This window comes from Anabrus simplex, chromosome X (assembly GCF_040414725.1).
Source record: "Anabrus simplex isolate iqAnaSimp1 chromosome X, ASM4041472v1, whole genome shotgun sequence".
In the NCBI taxonomy this organism is placed as follows: domain Eukaryota; kingdom Metazoa; phylum Arthropoda; class Insecta; order Orthoptera; family Tettigoniidae; genus Anabrus; species Anabrus simplex.
Window position 1 is genome coordinate 89,628,927 of NC_090279.1, and position 11,025 is coordinate 89,639,951.

The 11,025-nt window shown below is 41.8% G+C and overlaps 1 protein-coding gene across 1 annotated transcript in view; it reads right to left on the minus strand.

The window, feature by feature from the left end:
• LOC136886848 (ankyrin-3-like) overlaps positions 1-10,249 on the minus strand; it is an 81,772-nt gene extending 71,523 nt beyond the window's left edge. Inside the window, exon 1 of the mRNA XM_067159695.2 lies at positions 10,131-10,249. The gene's annotated coding sequence lies outside the window, so the exon portion shown is untranslated. The remainder of the gene's footprint in view (positions 1-10,130) is intronic.
• Between the last annotated feature and the right edge of the window lie 776 nt (positions 10,250-11,025).

Below are 11,025 nucleotides of genomic sequence, written 5' to 3' on the forward strand. Positions count from 1 at the left end.
GACAGTGGGGTTCCAACCCACTATCTCTCGGACTGTAGCTCTCAGGTGCGCGCCCCTAACCGCAGAGCCCAAGCCTTTGCAGTGGAGACAGAAAATTACAATGGTAATAAATTGCTAACAAATGACACCAGATTACTCGATATTCAACATTAATTACCTGAAAAATATGGCTCATCAAATTCCCATCAAAAGTTAAGAAACTTTTGGCAGTCTACTTCAGTTTATCTGGAATAGCGAAGTTTTCATTTCTCGTGGAACTGCCGCTAGCAGAACCCATAGCGTACTGGACAAACTCTGCAATCCAGAGTGTTGAAATTAACTCAAAAGAAAGTGGTTCTTCAGGATGGAGCTACTAACACTACTCCCCATGACATACCATTGTCGATCATCACATGGCAGATACATTCTCTTTGGCTGGCATCGCCCGGAATAGTTGAATAAAAATAGCAAATACGCTCCTGACATATGGACTTGAGGTAATATGGGAATTTTATGAACTAAATCCGGACTGCAAGAGAAACTCCCCTAATAGAAGATCTACGGATATCAATCAATCAATCAATCAATCAATCAATCAATCAATCAATCAATCAATCAATCAATCAATCAATCAATCAATCAATCAATCAATCAATCAATCAATCAATCAATCAATCAATCAATCAATCAATCAATCAATCAATCAATTACCACTGCTCTGTATTTAGGGCAGTGGCCCACGTGGCAGATTCCCTATCTGTGGTTTACCTATTATTTACTTATATGACTCCATGCTCGGGCTGGATCTTAATTAAGGCCGCTTCGTCCCACTCCTAAGCCTTTCGCCATAAGGTCTATCTGTGTCGGTTCGACGTAAAGCAAACTATTAAACAAAGAGAGAAAAAGAAAACTGAAAAAAAATGGAAATTTATTGAACTTCTCCCTTGGTAAGTTATTCCAATTTCTAACTCCCCTTCCTATAAACGAATATTTGCCCCAATTTGTCCTCTTGAATTCCAACTTTATCTTCATATTGTGATCCTTCCTACTTTTAAAATCACCACTCAGACTTATTCGTCTACTCATCTCATTCCACTGACAGCTCGGAACATACCACTTAGTCGAGCAGCTCGTCTCCTTTCTCCCAAGTCTTCCCAGCCTAACATGTTCGTAACGCTACTATGTTGTCAGAAATCACCCACAACAAATCGTGCTGCTTTCTCATGGATTTTTTCCAGTTCTTGTATTCAAGTAATCCTGGTGAGGGTCCCATCCATAGAATAGTTGGGGGTCTTAGCAGAGACTTTTATGCCCTCTCCTTTACATCCTTAGGCCTACTCAACCCCTAAATACCTTCATAAGCATGTGAAGAGATGTGTACACTTTATTTAAAATCCCTTTTTTGTGATTACCCCCAGTGAAGATGATTCTTTACATTAACAGCTACCGGGCGAGTTGGCCGTGCGGTTAGAGGCGCGCGGCTGTAAGCTTGCATCCGGGAGATAGTGGGTTCGAATCCCACTGTCGGCAGCCCTGAAGAGGGTTTTCCGTGAATTCCCATTTTCACACCAGGCTGTACCTTAGTTAAGGCCACGGCCGCTTCCTTCCAACTCCTAGGCCTTTCCAATCCCATCGTCGCCATAAGACCTACCTGTGTCGGTGCGACGTAAAGCATTAACAGCTAGGTACTTAAAATGATCCTATCAGTGAAACTCACAACCTGGTTTTAACCAACTCTCAACATTATCGAGGTCATTTTGCAGCTGTTCACAATCTTGTAACCTATTTATTACTCTATACGGAATAACATCATCCGCAACCTCTGATCCCACTTCTTTACTCGTATCATCTATCTTATAAATAAAGTTGTAGGGGGTCCGCTGTCTGTAATTTCGTTTGTTTTGCCAATTTTTCAGATATTTATCCGCTTTAGGTCAACTCAAGACCGAATCGGTGGTTTTTACTTTTCGTGCCTGTTTGTCTGTTTGTTTGTTCCACCATCACGGCAAAACGGCTGGATAGATTTCAACCAAACTTCATATTTGGAGTATACTCACCCCGAGGAAGGTTTCTATATGCATTTCATTTTAAAATCTTTGATTAGACGGGGATTTATTGGAAAACCAGAACGGTTTTCCTCCATTTTCTCTTATACTGTTGATTTCCTGTAAACTCCGTGAACCGTATGTGAAACGTCTCTTCATTATAAACAACTTTCGTTATGTTCATAATTTACCTTACTATTCAAACGACGGAGAAATTTACTATTTTCTGCGGGTATCATGGTCTGCGTGTGTGACCGACAGACCGACAACGAACGTACAGGTTGCCATGGCAACGTCTCTGACTGCTTGCCAGCAGGGAAGTAACATATTGCCATTTTCCTCACCATACCTTTAAATTCATGGTTGCTCCTTGGGTAGAAGGCAAGAGAGGGCGTCAATCGGCCATTCTGCGGGGACCGGGCGAGTTGGCCGTGCGCGTAGAGGCACGCGGCTGTGAGCTTGCATCCGGGAGATAGTAGGTTCGAATCCCACTATCGGCAGCCCTGAAAATGGTTTTCCGTGGTTTCCCATTTTCACACCAGGCAATCACACCAGGCAAATGCTGGGGCTGTACCTTAATTAAGGCCACGGCCGCTTCCTTCCAACTCCTAGGCCTTTCCTATCCCATCGTCGCCATAAGACCTATCTGTGTCGGTGTGACGTAAAGCCCCAAGCAAAAAAAAAAAAGCATTCTCCGGGATATTGGCGGAATATCGTTGGAGATTATAACCGTCCTCGAATAGCTTAAGTAATAACACCATTAGTCATCTTATCTGTTGACCTAAGAATGCCTGCGCCTAAATTTCTCCTCGGTTACCTCTTTCTTATATCCATAACTCACACCAGCATATTTTATTGAGGAGCATTTGATTTTCCAGTACATTCACTTGGTATTTACATATTTGTCGTCATCCGGCTGTCCACCGTTTTAATCCATTTTCTATTAATTTCAACTTTCTTTACTGAATTATTTTCTTCCTTAATTACACCGTATGTATGCGAGTGCTAATCCCGAAAGCTTGACACTCTTTCCTTTGAGGAAATATTCTAAGCTATGCAAATGTATATTAACTTTCGGCCCCGGAAAATATCGAAATATGGATGCAATTTTAACGACGGTGCACACCTTCGTTTCGGGATAATTGGTGGCTAATCTGTAAGTCTTATCACAAATCAGAAAGCACAATCGCCTTTCATTTTGGAGAGATCTACAACTTTGGTCCTATGACTTTTTATCGTATTTCTATTCCTTATACGTTAAATAGAGCTGTATTTCTCGATTTCAAGTTAATTTTGTACTTTCACACGTATATGTTAACATTAATTTGGCACACTTATAGGAAAGATAGAATCATGACATTCGGCACGCACATTGGCATGACCAGTGGCAATGTGATAGCCATATTTTATGATTCTATCTGTCACATAAGTATCACAAATATAAAGTAGTATGCGAAAACTGTACAAAATTTCACACCCAATGATTCTAACTCAATCTAACCCATAAATATAGGAGATACGAGAAGATGTCATGGGACCAACCATGTAGAACACTGAAAGAGGCGTCTGGTGGTGCGGTCCGTTTGCAGATATGTCGCAGAGCTTCAAAGCAGTAACTCTCGAAATAAAGGTCTGCACTTCTAGAGTGTGTCTGTACATTGACTATTTTGGCGACATTTCTGTACAGTTATCCGTTTCAGGTGTAATAATGACCATCTGCATACTTTCAGCTTTGGTGTCTGTTTTTCTGTTTGTCTGTTTGTCCATATCTTGGAAACTACTGGATATATTTCCACCAAAATTCATATTTAGAATCCACCTGTCCTTGGGTAGGTTTCAGGGCAAATACTGTTTCTAAATCCATGAAATGACTGGGGGGTTTATACGAAACCGAAACCGTGATTTTGCACTCCCACAAAATGTACACACCGAGCTCGATAGCTGCAGTCGCTTAAGTGCGGCCAGTATCCAGTATTCGGAAGATAGTAGGTTCGAACCCCACTGTCGGCAGCCCTGAAAATGGTTTTCCGTGGTTTCCCATTTTCAAATCAGGCAAATGCTGGGGCTGCACCTTAATTAAGGCCACGGCCGTTTCCTTCCCACTCCTAGCCCTTTCCTCTCCCATCGTCGCCATAAGACCTATCTGTGTCGGTGCGACGTAAAGCACCTAGCAAAAAAAAATGTACACAACCAAACTTAATAGAAATCTACCTGCCTTGATAGAAATTAATTTTTAAACTTTTTTTCTCATGTGCATCATTTCGGTAAGAGGATTTATAAGGGAGATATCATTAACCGGACTTAACTTAAGAACGGGCGCGTGTTGAGCGTATTTCTTGCAACTTGAAAACTATTGAAGATATTTGAACCAAACTTTATATTTAGCATTCACCTTTCCAAAGGTAGATTTTAAAGGTCAATAACATTTCCTGTTCCTGGAATGGACTGGCGGTTTATAGGGAACCGAAATGGTGAATTTACTCTTCCACAATATATACAGTACATGACCAACCTGATAGGAAATCGACCAAATTTGTTGGAAATCCATTTCTAAAACTTTTTTTCATGTGTATTTTCTCGACAGAAAGATTAATAAGGGAGATATCATGAATGGTCGGTTTTGCAGGGTAAGTCCAGCAGACATAGACCAAAAGGTGTACGTGGAGCAGATTCCTTATTTATCTATATAAGTAAAATCCTAACGACTGTGTGCCTGTACATTGACTGTCTTGGCGAAATGTTCGCACAGCTACGCGTTTAAGGGGTAATAATAACAACCATCTGCATAATTTTTTGGTTTAGTTTCCTGAAAGTCCTAATTTTAACCTTCCTCGCCCAAAATCCACATTGCGGCATAATCTGCCAGACGAACAAGAAAACAGAAATTTGGCAAAATTATACGTTTTAGCCTGTAACGGACAGAACATTTCCAAGAGCTTTAAATTTTTCACTTTTTCCCCGAAGAATATCGAAATATGGAGGCAATTTTAATGATGGTGCAGATCTTCGCGAAGTCCTATCACATAAGGGAAGGCACAATCTCCGTTCAATTTGGAGTGATCTACAACCTTGGTCTTATGACTTTTTGTTGTATCTGTATCCCTTTTAGGTTTGATTTTTGTCTATTTCTCGATGTTAAGTAAATTTGGGCATTTCACATGCATAATTCATACTTTCAATCACTTATAAGAAAGATAGAATCATTAAACCCTACACGAAAATTGGCCCACCCAGTAGCCATATGTGAGCCAAATGCTATGTATGTAGCTGTCACATAATTATCTGAAAAGTAATGCAATGTGAGATTATCTTACAAAACATTTACCCTATTCAACGTTTCTAACTCAATCTGACCCATAAATAGATCAGATATCATACGACCAGCCATTTAGGCCGCTAAATTTGACGTCTTATGGTACAATCCTTTGTCGATATGACGCACCGTTTTGCAGCAGTCAATCTGTAAATGAAGGTCTGCAATATTTTAAGCATGCATATACTTTCGTATGTCACTGATGTCGTGTTGTAGCGATCGAGAAAGGGTGTGTCTGCTATTGTAATCAGTACTCCCCACACCGACTTTGACTGGCAGTAGGAATGGGGTCCTTCTCCAACACCTGTGTAACTGGCATTAGTAAGGAAGGCCTACCATTGTAGTGAATAATTCACTTCTCGATTTGACTTGCAGAAGGCAAGGGAGCATGCATTGTTGTTTAAAAGTCCCCTACCCGATTGTGTTTGGTTGTAGGCAAGGGTATCCGCCCTTATAAACAAATGTATCCATCTAAAATGTGACTGGTATTAGGCATAGTGGCCTGCTATTTTGATGGAAACTCACCAACTTGGTGTGACTGGTAGTAAGCTGGCTGGCTGTAGGAAAAGGGGCCTGTCATTATAAATATAACTGCACAACTCAATTTCGACTGGTAGTAGGGAAGTTGTCAAACATTCTAATGAAAACTTTAATCTGTCTGGAAGTAGGAAAGGGGGCCTGCCATTGTAACGAAAACTCCCAAATCGATTGTGACAGCGCGGTAGGTGATGGGGCCTGCAATTATAATGAAAACTTCCACACTCGATTGTGAATGGCAGTAGGCAAGTGAGCCTGCCGTTATCATCACAAATCCGTAATAAGCACTTTACATTGGAAACACCGTATTGGGAACCTCCCTATGCTGTTTCTCGGATAACGCTAAGAGACATGCCATTTTAAAACAATCTTATTTACTGTATGTACAGTATTTACTTCGATATTCGAATACAATGTAGAATACCGTAGCGAAGCACGGGTACATTTGCTAGTATATATATAAAATAAGAGTTGTGTCTGTACATTGCTCAGAATTTGAAAAGAATCGTATTTCTGCATCGGCCATGTACACAGTAACAAGGAAATGCACTTTTTACTTTTCCGTCATTTCTGTCTGTCTGTCTGTCTGTCTGTCTGTCTGTCTGTCTGTCTGTCTGTCTGTCTGTCTGTCTGTCTGTCTGTCTGTCTGTCTGTCTGTCTGTCTGTCTGTCTGTCTGTCTGTCTGTACACGCATCACTTGAAAACGGCTACAGAGAATTTGCTGAAAATCGGTATGCAAAGTCGGGGAATAAGTCGCTATAATCTAGGCTATAAATCATTTTATTCACCTGAATGAAATGGTAGTTTAGGGGAAGGCCTAAAATTTACTTCTCAAATATTTATATTATTAGTGGTCGTATCGATAAATACTACATAATCAAAGTTGTATAGAACTAAATTTCCGATCGTTTATGTCTTATACATTTTTACCGTACCGGCTATGATAACACAGATATTCATAAATTTGTATTTTTGTTGCTAAGTCCATATCGACGCCGAGCCACGAGAAAATAGGTTAACAGAATTGAATGAAAATCGGTATATAGAGTCAGGGAATAAGAAACTACAGTCTAAGCTATGAACAATTTTATTCATCCTAGATGAAATTGTAGTTTAGGGGAAGGCGCCTAAATTTTAATTTTTAAATACTTCTGTTTTTGGTCCTATCGAAAAGTACTACATAACAAAAGTTACAGAGAATACAATTTCCGTTCATTTATGTTTTATTCAGTTTTACCGTACCGACTATGATAAGAGTGGTGTTTCAGAGTCGGAAGAAAACCAAATATGAAGGCCTACAATATCAAAAGCTCATAACATTGATCAACAATAACATTACTTTGACCATTGTTTGTTGTGATGTTATTTGTCTCTTATGCTTCCTCTCAACTCCGATAGATGGGATTACTGTTGCGTACCGAGTACAATAAGCCTGACTGAATATTGGCGGGAAATAGCCGGGGAGTTAGAAAACTTTTATCTTTAGCATGCCATTCCTCTGGTTCATACATTTTCTGATACAGCTGGTACGTAACACACTGGTCCCTTCCTCTTCAGTTTTATTATCACCGAGCTCGATAGCTGCAGGCGCTTAAGTGCGGCCAGTGTTCGGGAGATAGTGGGTTCGAACCCCATTGTCGGCAGCCCTGAAGATCGTTTTCCGTGGTTTCCCTTTTTCACACCAGGCAAATGCTGGGGCTGTACCTTAGTTAAGGCCACGGCCGCTTCCTTCGCACTCCTAGCCTTTTCCTATTCCATCGTCGCCAGAATACCTATCTGTGTCGGTGCGACGTAAAGCAAATTAAAAAATACTTTTATTAAATTCTACATTCATTTTATTCCAAATTATCAGTGAAGAGGGGGATTTTTCCTCTGATTTGGAGGAAAAATTTGCCTCCAAGTCAGATAGATTTTTCCGCCGCCAGTGTGGTAAATTGATATTTTCCGACTCATCGGGTACTCCTAGGAAACAGATTAGTAAAAGGGCATAGTTTTTGCCCTGAGAGTCTCCACTATTCGACCCTCTACCCGCAGCAAAAAGACAAAGCGTGTTCACGAATCACGGCTGTCTGGGGCTTGGTCATTCCAGTTCTGGAACTTTGGACTGTTAGATCGGCAGCGCAGTCCTGTTTCATTAGATCAAGTATTTCATATGAAAGCATTGCTTTTAATCGCACCATTCCTACTGACGTCATTGTAATGAATGTTCATTTCAGTTGGGAAAACCACTAAGGCAGTCTTTCTGAGGATGTAAAAAGGCAGGTAGAGAGTGAGTGTCTACCATTATAATGAAAACTCCCCAATCTGATTGTGACTGATGGTATGAAAGCGGGTCTGCCATTACAGTAAATATTCCCTAACTCGGTCTTCATATGAGAAAAGATGTTTGGTGACTTCCCCATCGCGTTCCTAGGGTAACGTTAAGAGCTATGCAATTTAATACAATCTTGCTCACAACTAGAATTCCGTAGCGAAGCACGGGTACATCAGCTAATTTAAGTATAAGAATAATGCTGCCTTGCAGAATTCCCACCTTAATGATTACAGGATCAGAGTTCTCTGAGTTCTATTTTCTAAAAATATAGTCACCCATTCAATTACTCTTGTCTAGTCCAATTGCACTCAATTTTTGGCAGTAGTCTCCTATGATGTCTTAGATAGGTCAATCACGCCACAGTCCATTTGACCTCCTGAACGTAAGATAACTGCTATCTGCATAGCTGTACGGAAAGTTACAACTAACAGCTCCAAGACATAAAAGACGAGACATGCCGATGATGTGATGCTTGCAGTTTATCATAGGACCTGCTTCCGAAAAGTGTTTCATACCCAGATGAAAATGTTGTGTGAATTATGTAACAATGTACGTGGAATTCATCACAAAACCACGTGACCAACCCGAACCCGTGAATAGTGGAATATACCAAGGAACGTAATTAAGTGATTTGATTATATGCTGATTTTTTAAAATTTGATTTACGTCGCACCAACACAGATCGGTCTTATGGCGACGGTGGGATAGGAAAGGCATAGGAATTGGAAGGAAGCGGCCGTGGCCTATTATTAAGGTATAGCCTTAGCATGTGAAAATAGAAAACCACGGGAAAGCCAATTTTCAGGGCTGCCGACAGTGGGGTTCGAACCCACTATCTCCCGTATACAAGCTGACAGCTACGTGACCCAAACCGCACGGCCACTTACTCGCTTGCTCTAATTTCCTAAGATGCCCACAGACTGCAGTTTTATTTATAATAATAATGGAATACATGCCTTTTAGTGTCGGGAGTGTCCGAGCACAAGTTCGGCTCGCCAGATGCAGGTCTTTTAATTGGCTTCCGTAGGCGACCTTTCTGCCTCGTGGCAGCGAAATTAAGCAGTGAAGGTTAAGAAGCCCGACCCGGTCGGGAATCAAACCCGGGACCCTGTAGACCAAAAGCCAGCACGCTAATCATTCAGCCATGGAGCTGGAAATAATAATAATAATAATAATAATAATAATAATAATAATAATAATAATAATAATAATACGAAACCAAGCCCCATGGCCTACCAAGCAACCGCTGCTCAGCCCGAAGGCTTGCAGGTTATGAGGTGTCGTGTGTTCAGCATGGCGAATAATCTCGGCCGTTATTCTAAGCTCCCTAAACCGGCGGCGCTATCACACCGTCAGATAACACTTCAATTATGATCACGTAGGCTGAACGAACCTCGAACCAGCCCTCAGATTCAGGTAAAAATCCCTGACCTGGTCGATAAACGAACCGGAGACCTCCGACTAAGAGGCAGGCACGCTACACCTACACCATGGGGCCGGCTAATAATAATAATAATAATAATAATGATAATAATAATTTCGTATGGCTATTTCTAGCCGAGTGCAGCCCTTGTAAGGCAGACCCTCCGATGAGGGTGGGCGGCATCTGCCATGTGTAGGGAACTGCGTGTTATTGTGGTGGAGGATAGTGTTATGTGTGGTGTGTGAGTTGCAGGGATGTTGGGAACAGCACAAACAGCCAGCCCCCGGGCCATTGGAATTAACCAATGAAGGTTAAAATCCCCGACCCGGCCGGGAATCGAACCCGGGACCCTCTGAACCGAAGGCCAGTACGCTGACCATTCAGCCAACGAGTCGGACATAATAATAATAATAGTAATAATAATCAACATCACGCCACATACTTTAACTCCCAGGCACAAACGATAGTACAATTAGAGGAAGAATCTGTTTTAAATCACCTCTTTAGAAATAAACTTACCTCGTTCCTCCACAGCAAACACACGAGCAGCGCTAATATGGAATGACTAAGACGACGCTGCTCCCCTACCGGAAAGAGAGACGGAAGTGTGAGGCAGCAAGAGACAGCTTATCGCTCGCTTCTCCCGCTGCTTGTGTGCTGCTCAAGGACAAAAATGACGCTGTTGCTACGCTGAGCAGCTGGCCGTGCGGTCGAAAAGTAAAATTATATTTTTATCCTTATCATGTTTGTGGGTTACTGTAGTCACGTCCTAGTTCGTGAACCATGGGCAACGGCTGTGCGGCCTAGTAAGTGGTTCTGAGAGTCGGGATACCAGTTACTATGGAATGGGAGTGGGCATCTCGGACATATTCTGAGTCCTGGCCCTCCTTGTGCTCAGGCCGCTAGGACTATACAATCCACCGGTGGTCCATATCCCGTTAGAGGAGATATCCTCACTTGGACTATGTGTAAGTAGGGTAGCATGCTGCTTCATGAATTTACCAAGCTCACAACATTTTAAGCAAGCCTCGGACCTATGGGACTAACGGAGTCCCACTCCCATTTGACAGGCGAGGGACTCCTTGGAAACAACTTGGCGAACGAAATGGAATTCGATGGGGAGCTATCAATATTAATGAGGCTTATTGAAGAATGAAAGTAGAACTGGCTGAATCAGCAAAGAGAATGTAACTGGATGTGCTAGGATAAGTGATATTCGTGTAAGGGGAGATAAAGAGGAAGAGATAGGAGATTATAATGTGTACTTGACGGGTGTTAGAAAAGGAAGGGCAGAGTCTGCGGTAGGGCCCCTTTATCAGGAATACCATTGCACGCAACATAGTTTCTGTTAGGCACGTAAATGAGCGAATGATGTGGGTAGATTTGTCAGTTGGAGGTATTGGGACTAGAATTG